Here is a 22342-nt window from a genome sequence, read left to right as displayed (position 1 = left end):
GGTCCCTGTCCTGAACTGGTCTAGGTCTGGCCTTTGTTTGATTCGCCCAGCACAGACTCCTGAGCCCCCATCTCTGTGCCTGCCCTGATGGAGGCTGGGTCCCGCCCACGGCCCGGCGACGACAAACACTCCTGAGCCCACTGCACCGTGCCTGCACAGAACCAGGCTGGCTCCTTCCTGAACTTGGGCAAGACCCTGACAAACACTCCTGAGCCCACCGCCCGATGCCTGCACTGAAGCAGGCTGGCTCCTGCCTTCGTTCAAGCACCTGGCAAAGAAACCACCGGGAGCCTCCAGCTCGCTCCCTACCCGCCCACTTCGCTGTGTCCTGCCCTTGGTCCCTCGCCAGGACAAAGCCCTGATCCCGCAGTTCACTCCCGGCAATTAACCCGCCTCGGGGGCTTGGCGTGCTTCAAGACCCCGAGAAACAAATCGGGGTCGGCGCACGGAAGAAGCAGTCTAGAGCCTGCCCTTCTTGGAGTCCCGCGACACACGCTCCTGAGCCCACAGCTGCGTGCCCACCCTGAACTCGGATGGATGCTGCTCTTGGGCAACCCTCCCCCCCTCCAACACAAAACGCACCTCCCTGCGTGTCCATCTTGGTCCCTCCACTCAACCTCGGTGGTTTCTGCCCCTGGCCAAGGCCCCCAACAAACAATCCTGAGTCGAAATTGGCTCCCTGTCCCCGAACGACGGTGAGTCCTCCCCTTGTTCAAACCCCCGGGAAACACTGCTGCGCCCTCACCTCAAGCGCAGCATAAAAGCAGGCTGGGTCCCGCCATTCTCAGGCTCCCGTGTAAACTCCTGAGCCCCGTCTCGGTCACTGAACGTAACCAGTCGAGGTCCTGCCCTTGTGCGGGCCCCTAGCACAGTCTACCGACCCCACCTCCCGGTCCCTGCAGTCACGCGACCGTTCCTGGGACTTTGCACAGTCGAGTCCCGGGAACATAATCCTGAGCGCGCGTCTCAGGCCCTGCCCCTAAGCAGGCTATGTCCTTCCCACGATCAAGCCCCGAGAAGCATTCCTGAGCCCACATCGGGTTCCCCGCCCTCAATCAGGCTAGGTCCTGCCCTTGGACCGGCCCCCGGAAAACACTCCTGAGCCGACATGGGTCGCTACCTTCCACGGGGCGCTGCCCGGCGCTTCTTCCGGACCCTAACAAACACTCCGGAGCCAACACCTCGGTCCCTGCACGGGACGAGGCTAGGTCCCGCTCGGCATCAGTCCCCAGACAGACCCTCCTGAGCTTCCTCACGGCCACGGCACGCACCTAGCCTGGGGCCTCCCCTGGTGCACGTCGCCGTCCAACGCCGCCGAGCCAACATCTCCTTCCCTGCACGGGTCGCGGCTGCGGGAAGCACTTGCTGAAGACACCGGCAAATGCGCCTGTGCCTACCCCTCGGGCGCAGCGCTGAACCAGTCGAGGTCCTGCCCTTGGGAGCAACCTCAACACGTCCTCCTGAGGCCACCCCTCGCTCTCTGCCCTGAAGCCGTGTGCGTGTTGCCCACGGTCAGACCTCGAGAAACCCTCCTGAGGGCGCATCTCGGTCCCTGCCGAGAGACAGGATGGGCCGTGCCCTCGTTCAATCACCCGGGGAACACTGCTGAGCCCGCATCTTGGTCCCCGCGCTGAACCTGTCCGGGATCCTACCCCCAGGAAATACTCCTGAAGCTGCATCTCGGTCCCTGTCCTGAACTGGTCTAGGTCTGGCCTTTGTTTGATTCGCCCAGCACAGAGTCCTGAGCCCCCATCTCTGTGCCTGCCCTGAAGGAGGCTGGGTCCCGCCCACGGCCCGGCGACGACAAACACTCCTGAGCCCCCCGGCCCGTGCCTGCACCGAACCAGGCTGGCTCCTTCCTGTCCTTGGGCAAGACCCTGACAAACACTCCTGAGCCCACCGCCCGATGCCTGCACTGAAGCAGGCTGGCTCCTGCCTTCGTTCAAGCACCTGGCAAAGAAACCACCGGGAGCCTCCAGCTCGCTCCCTACCCGCCCACTTCGCTGTGTCCTGCCCTTGGTCCCTCGCCAGGACAAAGCCCTGATCCCGCAGTTCACTCCCGGCACTGAACCCGCCTCGGGGGCTTGGCGTGCTTCAAGACCCCGAGAAACACATCGGGGTCGGCGCACGGAAGACGCAGTCTAGAGCCTGCCCTTCTTGGAGTCCCGCAACACACGCTCCTGAGCCCACAGCTGCGTGCCCGCCCTGAACTCGGATGGATGCTGCCCTTGGGCAACCCTCCCGCCCTCCAACACAAAACGCACCTCCCTGCGTGTCCATCTTGGTCCCTCCACTCAACCTCGGTGGTTTCTGCCCCTGGCCAAGGCCCCCAACAAACAATCCTGAGTCGAAATTGGCTCCCTGTCCCCGAACGACGGTGAGTCCTCCCCTTGTTCAAACCCCCGGGAAACACTGCTGCGCCCTCACCTCAAGCGCTGCATAAAAGCAGGCTGGGTCCCGCCCATTCTCAGGCGCCCGTGTAAACTCCTGAGCCCCGTCTCGGTCACTGAACGTAACCAGTCGAGGTCCTGCCCTTGTGCGTGCCCCTAGCACAGTCTCCCGACCCCACCTCTCGGAGCCTGCAGTCACGCGGGTGTTCCTGGAACTTTGCATAGTCGAGTCCAGGGAACATAATCCTGAGCGCACGTTTCAGTCCATGACCCGAAGCAGGCTGAGTCCCTCCCACGATCAAGCCCCGAGAAGCATTCCTGAGCCCACATCGGGTTCCCCGCCCTCAATCAGGCTAGGACCTGCCCTTGGACCGACCACCGGCAAACACTTCTGAGCCTGCATGAGTCGCTACCCTCAAATGGGCGGTGCCCGGCGCTTCTTACGGACCCTAACAAACACTCCGGAGCCAACACCTCGGTCCCTGCACGGGACGAGGCTAGGTCCCGCTCGGCGTCAGTCCCCAGACAGACCCACCTGAGCCTGCCTCGCGGCCACGGCACGCACCTAGCCTGGGGCCTCCCCTGGTGCACGGCGCCGTCCAACGCCGCCGAGCCAACATCTCCTTCCCTGCACGGGTCGCGGCTGCGGGAAGCACTTGCTGAAGACACCGGCAAATGCGCCTGTGCCTACCCCTCGGGCGCAGCGCTGAACCCGTCGAGGTCCTGCCCTTGGGAGCAACCTCAACACGTCCTCCTGAGGCCACCCCTCGCTCTCTGCCCTGAAGCCGTGTGCGTGCTGCCCACGGTCAGACCTCGAGAAACCCTCCTGAGGGCGCATCTCGGTCCCTGCCGAGAGACAGGATGGGCCGTGCCCTCGTTCAATCACCCGGGGAACACTGCTGAGCCCGCATCTTGGTCCCCGCGCTGAACCTGTCCGGGATCCTACCCCCAGGAAATACTCCTGAAGCTGCATCTCGGTCCCTGTCCTGAACTGGTCTAGGTCTGGCCTTTGTTTGATTCGCCCAGCACAGAGTCCTGAGCCCCCATCTCTGTGCCTGCCCTGAAGGAGGCTGGGTCCCGCCCACGGCCAGGCGACGACAAACACTCCTGAGCCCCCGCCCCTTGCCTGCACAGAACCAGGCTGGCTCCTTCCTGTCCTTGGGCAAGACCCTGACAAACACTCCTGAGCCCACCGCCCGATGCCTGCACTGAAGCAGGCTGGCTCCTGCCTTCGTTCAAGCACCTGGCAAAGAAACCACCGGGAGCCTCCAGCTCGCTCCCTACCCGCCCACTTCGCTGTGTCCTGCCCTTGGTCCCTCGCCAGGACAAAGCCCTGATCCCGCAGTTCACTCCCGGCACTGAACCCGCCTCGGGGGCTTGGCGTGCTTCAAGACCCCGAGAAACACATCGGGGTCGGCGCACGGAAGAAGCAGTCTAGAGCCTGCCCTTCTTGGAGTCCCGCAACACACGCTCCTGAGCCCACAGCTGCGTGCCCGCCCTGAACTCGGATGGATGCTGCCCTTGGGCAACCCTCCCGCCCTCCAACACAAAACGCACCTCCCTGCGTGTCCATCTTGGTCCCTCCACTCAACCTCGGTGGTTTCTGCCCCTGGCCAAGGCCCCCAACAAACAATCCTGAGTCGAAATTGGCTCCCTGTCCCCGAACGACGGTGAGTCCTCCCCTTGTTCAAACCCCCGGGAAACACTGCTGCGCCCTCACCTCAAGCGCTGCATAAAAGCAGGCTGGGTCCCGCCCATTCTCAGGCGCCCGTGTAAACTCCTGAGCCCCGTCTCGGTCACTGAACGTAATCAGTCGAGGTCCTGCCCTTGTGCGGGCCCCTAGCACAGTCTCCCGACCCCACCTCTCGGAGCCTGCAGTCACGCGGGCGTTCCTGGGACTTTGCATAGTCGAGTCCCGGGAACATAATCCTGAGCGCGCGTCTCAGTCCATGACCCGAAGCAGGCTGAGTCCCTCCCACGATCAAGCCCCGAGAAGCATTCCTGAGCCCACATCGGGTTCCCCGCCCTCAATCAGGCTAGGTCCTGCCCTTGGACCGACCCCCGGCAAACACTCCTGAGCCGGCATGAGTCGCTACCCTCAAATGGGCGGTGCCCGGCGCTTCTTCCGGACCCTAACAAACACTCCGGAGCCAACACCTCGGTCCCTGCACGGGACGAACCTAGGTCCCGCTCGGCGTCAGTCCCCAGACAGACCCTCCTGAGCCTGCCTCGCGGCCACGGCACGCACCTAGCCTGGGGCCTCCCCTGGTGCACGGCGCCGTCCAACGCCGCCGAGCCGACATCTCCTTCCCTGCACGGGTCGCGGCTGCGGGAAGCACTTGCTGAAGACACCGGTAAATGCGCCTGTGCCTACCCCTCGGGCGCAGCGCTGAACCAGTCGAGGTCCTGCCCTTGGGAGCTACCTCAACACGTCCTCCTGAGGCCACCCCTCGCTCTCTGCCCTGAAGCCGTGTGCGTGCTGCCCACGGTCAGACCTCGGGAAACCCTCCTGAGGGCGCATCTCGGTCCCTGCACAGAGACAGGATGGGCCGTGCCCTCGTTCAATCACCCGGGGAACACTGCTGAGCCCGCATCTTGGTCCCCGCGCTGAACCTGTCCGGGATCCTACCCCCAGGAAATACTCCTGAAGCTGCATCTCAGTCCCTGTCCTGAACTGGTCTAGGTCTGGCCTTTGTTTGATTCGCCCAGCACAGAGTCCTGAGCCCCCATCTCTGTGCCTGCCCTGAAGGAGGCTGGGTCCCGCCCACGGCCAGGCGACGACAAACACTCCTGAGCCCCCAGCCCCTTGCCTGCACAGAACCAGGCTGGCTCCTTCCTGTCCTTGGGCAAGACCCTGACAAACATTCCTGAGCCCACCGCCCGATGCCTGCACTGAAGCAGGCTGGCTCCTGCCTTCGTTCAAGCACCTGGCAAAGAAACCACCGGGAGCCTCCAGCTCGCTCCCTACCCGCCCACTTCGCTGTGTCCTGCCCTTGGTCCCTCGCCAGGACAAAGCCCTGATCCCGCAGTTCACTCCCGGCACTGAACCCGCCTCGGGGGCTTGGCGTGCTTCAAGACCCCGAGAAACACATCGGGGTCGGCGCACGGAAGAAGCAGTCTAGAGCCTGCCCTTCTTGGAGTCCCGCAACACACGCTCCTGAGCCCACAGCTGCGTGCCCGCCCTGAACTCGGATGGATGCTGCCCTTGGGCAACCCTCCCGCCCTCCAACACAAAACGCACCTCCCTGCGTGTCCATCTTGGTCCCTCCACTCAACCTCGGTGGTTTCTGCCCCTGGCCAAGGCCCCCAACAAACAATCCTGAGTCGAAATTGGCTCCCTGTCCCCGAACGACGGTGAGTCCTCCCCTTGTTCAAACCCCCGGGAAACACTGCTGCGCCCTCACCTCAAGCGCAGCCTAAAATCAGGCTGAGTCCCGCCCATTCTCAGGCGCCCGTGTAAACTCCTGAGCCCAGTCTCGGTCACTGAACGTAACCAGTCGAGGTCCTGCCCTTTGCGTGCCCCTAGCACAGTCTACCGACCCCACCTCCCGGTCCCTGCAGTCACGCGACCGTTCCTGGGACTTTGCACAGTCGAGTCCCGGGAACATAATCTTGAGCGTGCGTCTCAGGCCCTGCCCCGAAGCAGGCTGGGTCCTTCCCACGATCAAGCCCCGAGAAGCATTCCTGAGCCCACATCGGGTTCCCCGCCCTCAATCAGGCTAGGTCCTGCCCTTGGACCGACATCCGGCAAACACTCCTGAGCCGGCATGGGTCGCTGCCTTCCACGGGGCGCTGCCCGGCGCTTCTTCCGGACCCTAACAAACACTCCGGAGCCAACACCTCGGTCCCTGCACGGGACGAGCCTAGGTCCCGCTCGGCGTCAGTCCCCAGACTGACCCACCTGAGCCTGCCTCGCGGCCACGGCACGCACCTAGCCTGGGGCCTCCCCTGGTGCACGGCGCCGTCCAACGCCGCCGAGCCAACATCTCCTTCCCTGCTCGGGTCGCGGCTGCGGGAAGCACTTGCTGAAGACACCGGCAAATGCGCCTGTGCCTACCCCTCGGGCGCAGCGCTGAACCAGTCGAGGTCCTGCCCTTGGGAGCTACCTCAACACGTCCTCCTGAGGCCACCCCTCGCTCTCTGCCCTGAAGCCGTGTGCGTGCTGCCCACGGTCAGACCTCGAGAAACCCTCCTGAGGGCGCATCTCGGTCCCTGCACAGAGACAGGATGGGCCGTGCCCTCGTTCAATCACCCGGGGAACACTGCTGAGCCCGCATCTTGGTCCCCGCGCTGAACCTGTCCGGGATCCTACCCCCAGGAAATACTCCTGAAGCTGCATCTCGGTCCCTGTCCTGAACTGGTCTAGGTCTGGCCTTTGTTTGATTCGCCCAGCACAGAGTCCTGAGCCCCCATCTCTGTGCCTGCCCTGAAGGAGGCTGGGTCCCGCCCACGGCCAGGCGACGACAAACACTCCTGAGCCCCCGCCCCTTGCCTGCACAGAACCAGGCTGGCTCTTTCCTGTCCTTGGGCAAGACCCTGACAAACACTCCTGAGCCCACCGCCCGATGCCTGCACTGAAGCAGGCTGGCTCCTGCCTTCGTTCAAGCACCTGGCAAAGAAACCACCGGGAGCCTCCAGCTCGCTCCCTACCCGCCCACTTCGCTGTGTCCTGCCCTTGGTCCCTCGCCAGGACAAAGCCCTGATCCCGCAGTTCACTCCCGGCACTGAACCCGCCTCGGGGGCTTGGCGTGCTTCAAGACCCCGAGAAACACATCGGGGTCGGCGCACGGAAGAAGCAGTCTAGAGCCTGCCCTTCTTGGAGTCCCGCAACACACGCTCCTGAGCCCACAGCTGCGTGCCCGCCCTGAACTCGGATGGATGCTGCCCTTGGGCAACCCTCCCGCCCTCCAACACAAAACGCACCTCCCTGCGTGTCCATCTTGGTCCCTCCACTCAACCTCGGTGGTTTCTGCCCCTGGCCAAGGCCCCCAACAAACAATCCTGAGTCGAAATTGGCTCCCTGTCCCCGAACGACGGTGAGTCCTCCCCTTGTTCAAACCCCCGGGAAACACTGCTGCGCCCTCACCTCAAGCGCTGCATAAAAGCAGGCTGGGTCCCGCCCATTCTCAGGCGCCCGTGTAAACTCCTGAGCCCCGTCTCGGTCACTGAACGTAACCAGTCGAGGTCCTGCCCTTGTGCGGGCCCCTAGCACAGTCTCCCGACCCCACCTCTCGGAGCCTGCAGTCACGCGGGCGTTCCTGGGACTTTGCATAGTCGAGTCCCGGGAACATAATCCTGAGCGCGCGTCTCAGTCCATGACCCGAAGCAGGTTGAGTCCCTCCCACGATCAAGCCCCGAGAAGCATTCCTGAGCCCACATCGGGTTCCCCGCCCTCAATCAGGCTAGGTCCTGCCCTTGGACCGACCCCCGGCAAACACTCCTGAGCCGGCATGAGTCGCTACCCTCAAATGGGCGGTGCCCGGCGCTTCTTCCGGACCCTAACAAACACTCCGGAGCCAACACCTCGGTCCCTGCACGGGACGAACCTAGGTCCCGCTCGGCGTCAGTCCCCAGACAGACCCTCCTGAGCCTGCCTCGCGGCCACGGCACGCACCTAGCCTGGGGCCTCCCCTGGTGCACGGCGCCGTCCAACGCCGCCGAGCCGACATCTCCTTCCCTGCACGGGTCGCGGCTGCGGGAAGCACTTGCTGAAGACACCGGTAAATGCGCCTGTGCCTACCCCTCGGGCGCAGCGCTGAACCAGTCGAGGTCCTGCCCTTGGGAGCTACCTCAACACGTCCTCCTGAGGCCACCCCTCGCTCTCTGCCCTGAAGCCGTGTGCGTGCTGCCCACGGTCAGACCTCGGGAAACCCTCCTGAGGGCGCATCTCGGTCCCTGCACAGAGACAGGATGGGCCGTGCCCTCGTTCAATCACCCGGGGAACACTGCTGAGCCCGCATCTTGGTCCCCGCGCTGAACCTGTCCGGGATCCTACCCCCAGGAAATACTCCTGAAGCTGCATCTCGGTCCCTGTCCTGAACTGGTCTAGGTCTGGCCTTTGTTTGATTCGCCCAGCACAGACTCCTGAGGCCCCATCTCTGTGCCTGCCCTGAATGAGTCTGGGTCCCGCCCACGGCCCGGCGACCACAAACACTCCTGAGCCCACCGCCCCGTGCCTGCACCGAACCAGGCTGGCTCCTTCCTGTCCTTGGGCAAGACCCTGACAAACACTCCTGAGCCACCGCCCGATGCCTGCACTGAAGCAGGCTGGCTCCTGCTTTCGTTCAAGCAGCTGGCAAAGAAACCACCGGGAGCCTCCAGCTCGCTCCCTACCCGCCCACTTCGCTGTGTCCTGCCCTTGGTCCCTCGCCAGGACAAAGCCCTGATCCCGCAGTTCACTCCCGGCAATGAACCCGCCTCGGGGGCTTGGCGTGCTTCAAGACCCCGAGAAACACATCGGGGTCGGCGCACGGAAGAAGCAGTCTAGAGCCTGCCCTTCTTGGAGTCCCGCGACACACGCTCCTGAGCCCACAGCTGCGTGCCCACCCTGAACTCGGATGGATGCTGCTCTTGGGCAACCCTCCCCTCCTCCAACACAAAATGCACCTCCCTGCGTGTCCATCTTGGTCCCTCCACTCAATCTCGGTGGTTTCTGCCTCTGGCCAAGGCCCCCAACAAACAATCCTGAGTCGAAATTGGCTCCCTGTCCCCGAACGACGGTGAGTCCTCCCCTTGTTCAAACCCCCGGGAAACACTGCTGCGCCCTCACCTCAAGCGCAGCCTAAAATCAGGCTGAGTCCCGCCCATTCTCAGGCGCCCGTGTAAACTCCTGAGCCCAGTCTCGGTCACTGAACGTAACCAGTCGAGGTCCTGCCCTTTGCGTGCCCCTAGCACAGTCTACCGACCCCACCTCCCGGTCCCTGCAGTCACGCGACCGTTCCTGGGACTTTGCACAGTCGAGTCCCGGGAACATAATCTTGAGCGTGCGTCTCAGGCCCTGCCCCGAAGCAGGCTGGGTCCTTCCCACGATCAAGCCCCGAGAAGCATTCCTGAGCCCACATCGGGTTCCCCGCCCTCAATCAGGCTAGGTCCTGCCCTTGGACCGACATCCGGCAAACACTCCTGAGCCGGCATGGGTCGCTGCCTTCCACGGGGCGCTGCCCGGCGCTTCTTCCGGACCCTAACAAACACTCCGGAGCCAACACCTCGGTCCCTGCACGGGACGAGCCTAGGTCCCGCTCGGCGTCAGTCCCCAGACTGACCCACCTGAGCCTGCCTCGCGGCCACGGCACGCACCTAGCCTGGGGCCTCCCCTGGTGCACGGCGCCGTCCAACGCCGCCGAGCCAACATCTCCTTCCCTGCACGGGTCGCGGCTGCGGGAAGCACTTGCTGAAGACACCGGCAAATGCGCCTGTGCCTACCCCTCGGGCGCTGCACTGAACCAGTCGAGGTTCTGCCCTTGGGAGCTACCTCAACACGTCCTCCTGAGGCCTCCTCTCGCACTCTGCCCTGAAGCCGTGCGCGTCCTGCCCACGATCAGACCTCGAGAAACCCTCCTGAGGGAGCATCTCGGTCCCCGCACAGAGACAGGGTGGGCCGTGCCCTCGTTCAGTCACCCGGGAAACACTGCTGAGCCCGCATCTTGATCCCCGCGCTAAACCTGGCCGGGGTCCTACCCCCAGGAAATACTCCTGAAGCAGCATCTCTGTCCCTGCCCTGAACCGGTCTAGGTCTGGCCCTTGTTCGATTCACTCAGCACAGACTCCTGAGCCCCCATCTCTGTGTCTGCCCTGAAGGAGGCTGGGTCCTGCCCATGCCCGGCGCCGACAGACACTCCTGAGACCACCGCCCGGGGCCTGCCCTGAACCAGGCTGGTCCCTGCCCTCGGGCAAGACCCTGACAAACACTCCTGAGCCCACCGCCCGGTGCCTGCTCTAAACCAGGCTGGCTCCTGCCCTCGGGCAATACCATGACAAACACTCCTGGGCCCCCCGCCCGGTGTCTGCACTGATCCAGGCTGGCTCCTGCCCTCGGTCAAGACCCTGGCAAACACTCCAGAGCCCACTCCGGATCCCTGCACCGAAGCAGGCTGGCTCCTGCCTTCGTTCAAGCACCTGGCAAAGTAACCGCCGGGAGACTCCAGCTCGCTCCCTGCCCGTCCACTTCGCTGTGTCCTGCATTTGGTCCCTCTCCGGGACAAAGCTGTGATCCCGCAGCTCACTCCCGGCACTGAAGCCACCTCTGGGGCTTGGCCTGCTTCAAGACCCCGAGAAATACATCTCGGTCGGCGCACTGAAGAAGCAGTCTAGGGCCTGCCTTCTTCGATTCCCGCGACACACACTCCTGAGCCCACAGCTGCGTGCGCGCCCTGAACTCGGATGGATGCTGCCCTTGGGCAACCCCCCCACCCTCCTCCCCCCACCAAACACACAAACACTCCTGAGCGTTCATCTCGGTCCCTGAGCTCAACCACGGTGGTTCCTGCCTCTGGCCAAGGCCCCCGACAAACAATCCTGAGCCCAAACCTGGCCCCCTGGCCCCCTGGCCCCGAACAATGGTGAGTCCTCCCCTTGTTCCAACCCCCCGGAATCACTGCTGTGCCCTCATCTCACGCGCTGAACTAAACCAAGCACGGTCGTGCCCTTCCAGAAGAGCCCGTCTAAATTCCTGAGCCCCGTCTCGGTCACTGAACGGAACCAGTCGAGGTCCTGCCCTTGTGCGAGCGCCTAGTACAGACTCCCGACCCCACCTCTTGGTCCCTGTAGTCCAGAACGTGTTCGTTGGATTTTCCATGTTCAAGTCCCTGGAACATAATCCTGAGAGCGCATCTGAGTCCATGCCCCGAAGCAGGCTGTGTCCTTCCCATGTTCAAACCCCGTGAAGCACTCCTGAGCCCACATCGGGTTCCCTGCCTTCAATCAGGCTAGGTCCTGCCCTTGGCCCGACCCCCGGCAAACACTCCTGAGCCTGCATCGGTCGCTGCCCTCAACAGGGCGATGCACGGCGCTTCTTCCGAACCCTGACAAACACTCCGGAGCCAACACCTGGGTCCCTGCACTGGACGAGGCTGGGTCCCGCCCGGCGACAGTCCGCCGACAGACCCTCCTGAGCCTGCCTCGCAGCCATGGCTTGCACCGAGGCTGGGGCCTCCCTTTGTGCACGGCTCCCTGCAACGCCCCCGAGCCCACATCTCCTTCCCTGCACCGGCCGCGGCTACTGCAAGCACTTGCTGAAGACACCGGCAAATGCGCCTGTGCCCACCCCTCGGGCGCTGCGCTGAACCAGTCGAGGTCCGGCCCTTGGGAGCTACCTCAACACGTCCTCCTGAGGTCACATCTAGCTCTCTAACCTGAAGCCGAGCGCGTCCTGCCCACTTTTCGACCTCGAGAAACCCTTCAGAGGGCGCATCTCGGTCCCTGCACAGAGACAGGGTGGGCCGTGCCCTCGTTCAATTAGCCGGGAAACACTGCTGAGCCCGCATCTCGGTCCCTGCGCTGAACCTGGCCGGGCTCCTACCGCCTGGAAATCCTCCTGAAGCTGCATCTCGGTCCCTGCGCTCAACCGGTTTAGGTCTGGCCCTTGTTCGATTCGCCCAGCACAGACTCCTGAGCCCCCATCTCTGTGCCTGCCCTGAAGGAGGCTGGGTCCCGCCCATGGCCCGGCCCCGACAAACACAACTGAGCCCACCGCCCGGTGCCTGCACTGAACCAGGCTGGCTCCAGCCCTCGGGCAAGACCCTGACAAACACTCCTGAGCCAACCGCCCGGTGCCTGCTCTGAACCAGGCTGGCTCCTGCCCTCGGGCAAGACCCTGACGAACACTCCTGAGCCAGCCGCCCGGTGCCTGCACTGGCCCAGGCTGGCTCCTGCCCTCAGGCAAGACCCTGACAAACACTCCTGAGCCAACCGCCCGGTGCCTGCTCTGAACCAGGCTGGCTCCTGCCCTCGGGCAAGACCCTGACAAACACTCCTGAGACCACCCCGGGTCCCTGCACTGAAGTAGGCTGGCTCCTGCCTTCCTTCAAGCACCTGGCAAAGAAACCACGGGAGACTCCAGCTCGCTCCCTTCCGTCCACTTCGCTGTGTCCTGCCCTTGGTCCCTCGCCGGGACAAAGCCCTGATCCCGCAACTCACTCCCGGCACTGAACCCGCCTCGGGGGCTTGGACTGCTTCAAGACCCCGAGAAATACATCTCGGTCGGCGCACTGAAGAAGCAGTTTAGGGCCTGCCCTTCTTCGATTCCCGTGACACACACTCCTGAGCCCACAGCTGCGTGCCCGCCCTGAATTCGGATGGATGCTGCCCTTGGGCAACACCCCCACCGCCCCCAAACTCACACAAAACACTCCTGAGCGTTCATCTCGGTCCCTGAGCTCAACCACGGTGGTTTCTGCCTCTGGCCAAGGCCCTCGACAATCAATCCTGAGCCCAAACCTGGCCCCCTGGCCCTGAACGACGGTGAGTCCTCCCCTTGTTCAAACGCCCGGAATCATTGCTGCGCCCTCATCTCACGCGCTGCACTAAACCACGCAGAGTTCCGCCCTTCCTGAAGTGCCCGTCTAAAGTCCTGGGCCCCGTCTCGGTCACTGAACTGAACCAGTCGAGGTCCTGCCCTTTGTGCGGGCCCCTAGCACAGACTCCCGACCCAAACCTCTCGGTCCCTGCAGTCAAGCAGGCGTTCTTTGGACTTTCCATGTTCGAGTCCCGGGAACATCATCCTGAGCGCGCCTCTCAGTGCCTGCCCCGAAGCAGGCTGGGTCCTTCCCATGTTCAAGCCCCGAGAAGCACTCTCGAGCCCACATCGGGTTCCCTGCCCTCAATCAGGCTAGGTCCTACCCTTGGACCGACCCCCGGCAAGCACTCCTGAGCCTGCCTCGGTCGCTCCCTCAATTGGGCGGTGCACGGCACTTCTTCCCGACCCTGACAACACTCCTGAGCCAACACCTCGGTCCCTGCACGGGACGAGGCTGGGTCCCACCCGGCGTCAGTCCCCCGACAGACCTGCCTGAGCCTGCCTCGCGGCCACGGCACGCACCTAGGCTGGGGCCTCCCGTTGGGCACTGTGCCGTGCAACGCCCCTGAGTCAACATCTCCTTCCCTGCACCGGCCGCGGCTCCAGCAAGCACTTGCTGAAGCCATTGGCAAATGCGCCTTTACCCACCCCTCGGGCGCTGCTCTGAACCAGTCGAGGTCCTGCCCTTGGGCGCTACCTCAACACGTCCTCCTGAGGTGACCTCTCGCTCTCTGCCCTGAAGGCGTGCGCGTCCTGCCCACGGTCCGACCTCGAGAAACCCTCCTGAGGGCGCATCTCGGTCCCTGCACAGAGACAGGGTGGGCCGTGCCGTCGTTCAATCACCCGAAAAACACGGTAGAGCCCGCATCTTGGTCCCCGCGGTGAACCTGGCCGGGTTCCTACCCCCAGGAAATACTCCTGAAGCTGCATCTCGGTCCCTGCCCTGAACCGGTCTAGGTCTAGCCCTTGTTCGGGACGCACATCACAGGCTCCTGAGCCCCCATCTCTGTGCCTGCCCTGAAGGAGGCTTGGTCCCGCCCACGGCCCGGCGCCGACAAACACCCCTGAGCCCACCGCCCGGTGCCTGCATTGAACCAGGCTGGCTCCTGCCCTCAGGCAAGACCCGGACAAACACTCCTGAGCCCACCGCCCCGTGCCTGCACTGAACCAGGCTGGCCCCTTCCCTAGGGCAAGACCCTGACAAACACTCCTGTGACCTCCCCGGGTCTCTGCACTGAAGCAGGCTGGCTCCTGCCTTCGTGCAAGCACCTGGCAAAGTAACCACCGGGAGACTCCAGCTCGCTCCGTGCCCGTCCACGTCGCTGTGTCCTGCCTTTGGTCCCTCGCCGGGACAAAGCCCTGATCCCGCAACTCACTCCCGGCACTGAACCCGCAACGGGGGCTTGGCCTGCTTCAACACCCCGAGAAATGCATCTCGGTCGGCGCACTGAAGAAGCAGTTTAGGGCCTGCCCTTCTTCGATTCTCGTGACACACACTCCTGAGCCCACAGCTGCGTGCCCGCCCTGAACTCGGATGGATGCTGCCCTTGAGCAACACCCCCTCCCCGCACACACACACACAAAACACTCCTGAGCGTTCATCTCGGTCCCTGAGCTCAACCACGGAGGTTTCTGCGTCTGGCCAAGGCCCCCGACAAACAATCCTGAGCCCAAACCTGGCCCCCTGGCCCCGAACGACAGTGAGGCCTCCCCTTGTTCAAACCCCTCAGAATCACTGCTGCGCCCTCATCTCACGCGCTGCACCAAACCAGGCTGGGTTCCGCCCTTCCTGAAGTGCACGTCTAATCTCCCGAGCCCCGTCTCTGTCACTGAACTGAACCAGTCGAGGTCCTGCCCTTGTGCGGGACCTTAGCACAGACTCCCGACCCCACCTCTCGGTCCCTGCAGTCAAGCAGGCGTTTGTTGGACTTTGCATATTCGTGTCCCGGACACATAATCCTGAGCGCGCATCTCAGTCCCTGCCCCGAAGCAGGCTGGGTCCTTCCCATGTTCAAGCCCCGAGAAGCATTCCTGAGCCCACATCGGGTAGCCTGCCCTCAATCAGGCTAGGTCCTGCCCTTGGCCCGACCCCCGGCAAACACTCCTGAGCTTGCATCGGTCGCTGCCCTCAACTGGGCGGTGCCCGGCACTTCTTCCCGACCCTGACAAACACTCCTGACCCAACACCTCGGTCCCTGCTCGGGACGAGGCTGGGTCCCGCCCAGTGTCAGTCCCCCGACAGGCCCTCCTGAGCCTGCCTCGCGGCCACGGCACGCACCTAGGCTGGGGCCTCCCCTGCTGCACAGCGCCACCCAACGGCCCTGGGCCAACATCTCCTTCCCTGCCCCGGCCAGGGCTCCGGCAAGCAATTGCCGAAGCCACCGGCAAATGCGCCTGTGCCCGCCCCTCGGGCGCTGCACTGAACCAGTCGAGGTTCTGCCCTTGGGAGCTACCTCAACACGTCCTCCTGAGGCCTCCTCTCGCACTCTGCCCTGAAGCCGTGCGCGTCCTGCCCACGATCAGACCTCGAGAAACCCTCCTGAGGGAGCATCTCGGTCCCCGCACAGAGACAGGGTGGGCCGTGCCCTCGTTCAGTCACCCGGGAAACACTGCTGAGCCCGCATCTTGATCCCCGCGCTAAACCTGGCCGGGGTCCTACCCCCAGGAAATACTCCTGAAGCAGCATCTCTGTCCCTGCCCTGAACCGGTCTAGGTCTGGCCCTTGTTCGATTCACTCAGCACAGACTCCTGAGCCCCCATCTCTGTGTCTGCCCTGAAGGAGGCTGGGTCCTGCCCATGCCCGGCGCCGACAGACACTCCTGAGACCACCGCCCGGGGCCTGCCCTGAACCAGGCTGGTCCCTGCCCTCGGGCAAGACCCTGACAAACACTCCTGAGCCCACCGCCCGGTGCCTGCTCTAAACCAGGCTGGCTCCTGCCCTCGGGCAATACCATGACAAACACTCCTGGGCCCCCCGCCCGGTGTCTGCACTGATCCAGGCTGGCTCCTGCCCTCGGTCAAGACCCTGGCAAACACTCCAGAGCCCACTCCGGATCCCTGCACCGAAGCAGGCTGGCTCCTGCCTTCGTTCAAGCACCTGGCAAAGTAACCGCCGGGAGACTCCAGCTCGCTCCCTGCCCGTCCACTTCGCTGTGTCCTGCATTTGGTCCCTCTCCGGGACAAAGCTGTGATCCCGCAGCTCACTCCCGGCACTGAAGCCACCTCTGGGGCTTGGCCTGCTTCAAGACCCCGAGAAATACATCTCGGTCGGCGCACTGAAGAAGCAGTCTAGGGCCTGCCTTCTTCGATTCCCGCGACACACACTCCTGAGCCCACAGCTGCGTGCGCGCCCTGAACTCGGATGGATGCTGCCCTTGGGCAACCCCCCCACCCTCCTCCCCCCACCAAACACACAAACACTCCTGAGCGTTCATCTCGGTCCCTGAGCTCAACCACGGTGGTTTCTGCCTCTGGCCAAGGCCCCCGACAAACAATCCTGAGCCCAAACCTGGCCCCCTGGCCCCCTGGCCCCGAACAATGGTGAGTCCTCCCCTTGTTCCAACCCCCCGGAATCACTGCTGTGCCCTCATCTCACGCGCTGAACTAAACCAAGCACGGTCGTGCCCTTCCAGAAGAGCCCGTCTAAATTCCTGAGCCCCGTCTCGGTCACTGAACGGAACCAGTCGAGGTCCTGCCCTTGTGCGAGCGCCTAGTACAGACTCCCGACCCCACCTCTTGGTCCCTGTAGTCCAGAATGTGTTCGTTGGATTTTCCATGTTCAAGTCCCTGGAACATAATCCTGAGAGCGCATCTGAGTCCATGCCCCGAAGCAGGCTGTGTCCTTCCCATGTTCAAACCCCGTGAAGCACTCCTGAGCCCACATCGGGTTCCCTGCCTTCAATCAGGCTAGGTCCTGCCCTTGGCCCGACCCCCGGCAAACACTCCTGAGCCTGCATCGGTCGCTGCCCTCAACAGGGCGATGCACGGCGCTTCTTCCGAACCCTGACAAACACTCCGGAGCCAACACCTGGGTCCCTGCACTGGACGAGGCTGGGTCCCGCCCGGCGACAGTCCGCCGACAGACCCTCCTGAGCCTGCCTCGCAGCCATGGCTTGCACCGAGGCTGGGGCCTCCCTTTGTGCACGGCTCCCTGCAACGCCCCCGAGCCCACATCTCCTTCCCTGCACCGGCCGCGGCTACTGCAAGCACTTGCTGAAGACACCGGCAAATGCGCCTGTGCCCACCCCTCGGGCGCTGCGCTGAACCAGTCGAGGTCCGGCCCTTGGGAGCTACCTCAACACGTCCTCCTGAGGTCACATCTAGCTCTCTAACCTGAAGCCGAGCGCGTCCTGCCCACTTTTCGACCTCGAGAAACCCTTCAGAGGGCGCATCTCGGTCCCTGCACAGAGACAGGGTGGGCCGTGCCCTCGTTCAATTAGCCGGGAAACATTGCTGAGCCCGCATCTTGATCCCCGCGCTAAACCTGGCCGGGGTCCTACCCCCAGGAAATACTCCTGAAGCAGCATCTCTGTCCCTGCCCTGAACCGGTCTAGGTCTGGCCCTTGTTCGATTCACTCAGCACAGACTCCTGAGCCCCCATCTCTGTGTCTGCCCTGAAGGAGGCTGGGTCCTGCCCATGCCCGGCGCCGACAGACACTCCTGAGACCACCGCCCGGGGCCTGCCCTGAACCAGGCTGGTCCCTGCCCTCGGGCAATACCCTGACAAACACTCCTGAGCCCACCGCCCGGTGCCTGCTCTAAACCAGGCTGGCTCCTGCCCTCGGGCAATACCATGACAAACACTCCTGGGCCCCCCGCCCGGTGTCTGCACTGATCCAGGCTGGCTCCTGCCCTCGGTCAAGACCCTGGCAAACACTCCAGAGCCCACTCCGGATCCCTGCACCGAAGCAGGCTGGCTCCTGCCTTCGTTCAAGCACCTGGCAAAGTAACCGCCGGGAGACTCCAGCTCGCTCCCTGCCCGTCCACTTCGCTGTGTCCTGCATTTGGTCCCTCTCCGGGACAAAGCTGTGATCCCGCAGCTCACTCCCGGCACTGAAGCCACCTCTGGGGCTTGGCCTGCTTCAAGACCCCGAGAAATACATCTCGGTCGGCGCACTGAAGAAGCAGTCTAGGGCCTGCCTTCTTCGATTCCCGCGACACACACTCCTGAGCCCACAGCTGCGTGCCCGCCCGGAACTCGGATGGATGCTGCCCTTGCGCACACCCCCCCACACACCCCCCCACCCCCCCCCCCCACACACACACACACTAAACACGCCTGAGCGTTCATCTTGGTCCCTGAGCTCAACCACGGTGGTTTCTGCCTCTGGCCAAGGCCCCCGACAAACAATCCTGAGCCCAAACTTGGCCCCCTGGCGCCGAACGACGGTGAGTCCTCTCCTTGTTTAAACCCCCCGGAATCATTGCTGCACCCTCATCTCACGCGCTGCACCAAACCAGGCAGGGTCGTGCCCTTCCAGAAGTGCCCTTCTAAACTCCTGAGCCCCGTCTCGGTCACTGATCTGAAACAGTCGAGGTCCTGCCCTTGTGCGAGCGCCTAGTACAGACTCCCGACCCCACCTCTCGGTCCCTGCAGTCAAGAACGTGTTCGTTGGATTATCCATGTTCGAGTCCCGGGAACATAATCCTGAGAGCGCGTCTCAGGCCCTGCCCCGAAGCAGGCTGGGTCCTTCCCATGTTCAAGCCCCGTGAAGCACTCCTGAACCCACATCGGGTTCCCTGCCCTCAATCAGGCTAGGTCCTGCCCTTGGCCCGACCCCCGGCAAACACTCCTGAGCCTGCATCGGTCGCTGCCCTCAACTGGGCGATTCACGGCGCTTCTTCCCGACCCTGAAAAACACTCCTGAGCCAACACCTCCGTCCCTGCACGGGACGAGGCTGGGTCCCGCCCGGCGACAGTCCCCCGACAGACCCTCGGGAGCCTGCCTCACGGCCACGGCACGCACCTAGGCTAGGGCCTCCCCTGGTGCACGTCCCCGTCCAACGCCCCCGAGACAACATCTCCTTCCATGCACCGGCCGCGGCTCCAGCAAGCACTTGCTGAAGCCACCGGCAAATGTGCCTGTGCCCACCCCTCGGGCGCTGCGCTGAACCAGTCGAGGTCCGGCCCTTGGGAGCTACCTCAACACGTCCTCCTGAGGCCACCTTTCGCTCTCTGCCCTGAAGCCGTGCGCATCCTGACCACGGTCCAACCTCGAGAAACCCTCCTAAGGGCGCATCTCGGTCCCCGCACGGAGACAGGGTGGGCCGTGCCCTTGTTCAATCACCCGGGAAACACTGCTGAGCCCGCATCTTGGTCCCCGCGCTGAACCTGGCCGGGTTCCTACCGCCTGGAAATACTCCTGAAGCTGCATCTCGGTCCCTGCGCTCAACCGGTTTAGGTCTGGCCCTTGTTCGATTCGCCCAGCACAGACTCCTGAGCCCCCATCTCTGTGCCTGCCCTGAAGGAGGCTGGGCCCCACCATGGCCAGGCGCCAACAAACCGTCCTGAGCCCACCGCCCGACGCCTGCCCTGAACCAGGCTGGCTCCTGCCCTCTGGCAGGACCCTGACAAACATTCCTGAGACAACCCCGGGTCCCTGCACTGAACCAGGCTGGCTCCTGCCCTCGGGCAAGACCCTGACAAACACTCCTGAGCCCACTGCCCGGTGCCTGCACTGAACTAGGCTGGCACCTGCCCTCGGGCAGGACCCTGACAAACACTCCTGAGGCCACCACGGGTCCCTGCACTGAAGCAGGCTGGCTCCGGCCTTCGTTCAAGCACCTGCCAAAGTAACCACCGGGAGACTCCAGCTCGCTCCCTGCCCGTCCACTTCGCTGTGTCCTGCCCTGGGTCTCTCGCCAGGACAAAGCCCTGATCCCGCAGTTCACTCCCGGCACTGAACCCGCCTCGGGGGCTTGGCGTGCTTCAAGACCCCGAGAAACACATCAGGGTCGGCGAACGGAAGAAGCAGTCTAGAGCCTGCCCTTCTTGGAGTCCCGCAACACACGCTCCTGAGCCCACAGCTGCGTGCCCGCCCTGAACTCGGATGGATGCTGCCCTTGGGCAACCCTCCCGCCCTCCAACACAAAACGCACCTCCCTGCGTGTCCATCTTGGTCCCTCCACTCAACCTCGGTGGTTTCTGCCCCTGGCCAAGGCCCTCAACAAACAATCCTGTGTCGAAATTGGCTCCCTGTCCCCGAACGACGGTGAGTCCTCCCCTTGTTCAAACCCCCGGGAAACACTGCTGCGCCCTCACCTCAAGCGCTGCATAAAAGCAGGCTGGGTCCCGCCCATTCTCAGGCGCCCGTGTAAACTCCTGAGCCCCGTCTCGGTCACTGAACGTAACCAGTCGAGGTCCTGCCCTTGTGCGGGCCCCTAGCACAGTCTCCCGACCCCACCTCTCGGAGCCTGCAGTCACGCGGGCGTTCCTGGGACTTTGCATAGTCGAGTCCCGGGAACATAATCCTGAGCGCGCGTCTCAGTCCATGACCCGAAGCAGGTTGAGTCCCTCCCACGATCAAGCCCCGAGAAGCATTCCTGAGCCCACATCGGGTTCCCCGCCCTCAATCAGGCTAGGTCCTGCCCTTGGACCGACCCCCGGCAAACACTCCTGAGCCGGCATGAGTCGCTACCCTCAAATGGGCGGTGCCTGGCGCTTCTTCCGGACCCTAACAAACACTCCGGAGCCAACACCTCGGTCCCTGCACGGGACGAACCTAGGTCCCGCTCGGCGTCAGTCCCCAGACAGACCCTCCTGAGCCTGCCTCGCGGCCACGGCACGCACCTAGCCTGGGGCCTCCCCTGGTGCACGGCGCCGTCCAACGCCGCCGAGCCGACATCTCCTTCCCTGCACGGGTCGCGGCTGCGGGAAGCACTTGCTGAAGACACCGGTAAATGCGCCTGTGCCTACCCCTCGGGCGCAGCGCTGAACCAGTCGAGGTCCTGCCCTTGGGAGCTACCTCAACACGTCCTCCTGAGGCCACCCCTCGCTCTCTGCCCTGAAGCCGTGTGCGTGCTGCCCACGGTCAGACCTCGGGAAACCCTCCTGAGGGCGCATCTCGGTCCCTGCACAGAGACAGGATGGGCCGTGCCCTCGTTCAATCACCCGGGGAACACTGCTGAGCCCGCATCTTGGTCCCCGCGCTGAACCTGTCCGGGATCCTACCCCCAGGAAATACTCCTGAAGCTGCATCTCGGTCCCTGTCCTGAACTGGTCTAGGTCTGGCCTTTGTTTGATTCGCCCAGCACAGACTCCTGAGGCCCCATCTCTGTGCCTGCCCTGAATGAGTCTGGGTCCCGCCCACGGCCCGGCGACCACAAACACTCCTGAGCCCACCGCCCCGTGCCTGCACCGAACCAGGCTGGCTCCTTCCTGTCCTTGGGCAAGACCCTGACAAACACTCCTGAGCCACCGCCCGATGCCTGCACTGAAGCAGGCTGGCTCCTGCTTTCGTTCAAGCACCTGGCAAAGAAACCACCGGGAGCCTCCAGCTCGCTCCCTACCCGCCCACTTCGCTGTGTCCTGCCCTTGGTCCCTCGCCAGGACAAAGCCCTGATCCCGCAGTTCACTCCCGGCAATGAACCCGCCTCGGGGGCTTGGCGTGCTTCAAGACCCCGAGAAACACATCGGGGTCGGCGCACGGAAGAAGCAGTCTAGAGCCTGCCCTTCTTGGAGTCCCGCGACACACGCTCCTGAGCCCGCAGCTGCGTGCCCACCCTGAACTCGGATGGATGCTGCTCTTGGGCAACCCTCCCCTCCTCCAACACAAAATGCACCTCCCTGCGTGTCCATCTTGGTCCCTCCACTCAATCTCGGTGGTTTCTGCCTCTGGCCAAGGCCCCCAACAAACAATCCTGAGTCGAAATTGGCTCCCTGTCCCCGAACGACGGTGAGTCCTCCCCTTGTTCAAACCCCCGGGAAACACTGCTGCGCCCTCACCTCAAGCGCAGCCTAAAATCAGGCTGAGTCCCGCCCATTCTCAGGCGCCCGTGTAAACTCCTGAGCCCAGTCTCGGTCACTGAACGTAACCAGTCGAGGTCCTGCCCTTTGCGTGCCCCTAGCACAGTCTACCGACCCCACCTCCCGGTCCCTGCAGTCACGCGACCGTTCCTGGGACTTTGCAGAGTCGAGTCCCGGGAACATAATCTTGAGCGTGCGTCTCAGGCCCTGCCCCGAAGCAGGCTGGGTCCTTCCCACGATCAAGCCCCGAGAAGCATTCCTGAGCCCACATCGGGTTCCCCGCCCTCAATCAGGCTAGGTCCTGCCCTTGGACCGACATCCGGCAAACACTCCTGAGCCGGCATGGGTCGCTGCCTTCCACGGGGCGCTGCCCGGCGCTTCTTCCGGACCCTAACAAACACTCCGGAGCCAACACCTCGGTCCCTGCACGGGACGAGCCTAGGTCCCGCTCGGCGTCAGTCCCCAGACTGACCC

This window comes from Bos taurus, chromosome Y (genome assembly GCF_002263795.3).
Source record: "Bos taurus isolate L1 Dominette 01449 registration number 42190680 breed Hereford chromosome Y, ARS-UCD2.0, whole genome shotgun sequence".
NCBI lineage: Eukaryota > Metazoa > Chordata > Mammalia > Artiodactyla > Bovidae > Bos > Bos taurus.
This window is presented reverse-complemented; position numbering follows the sequence as displayed.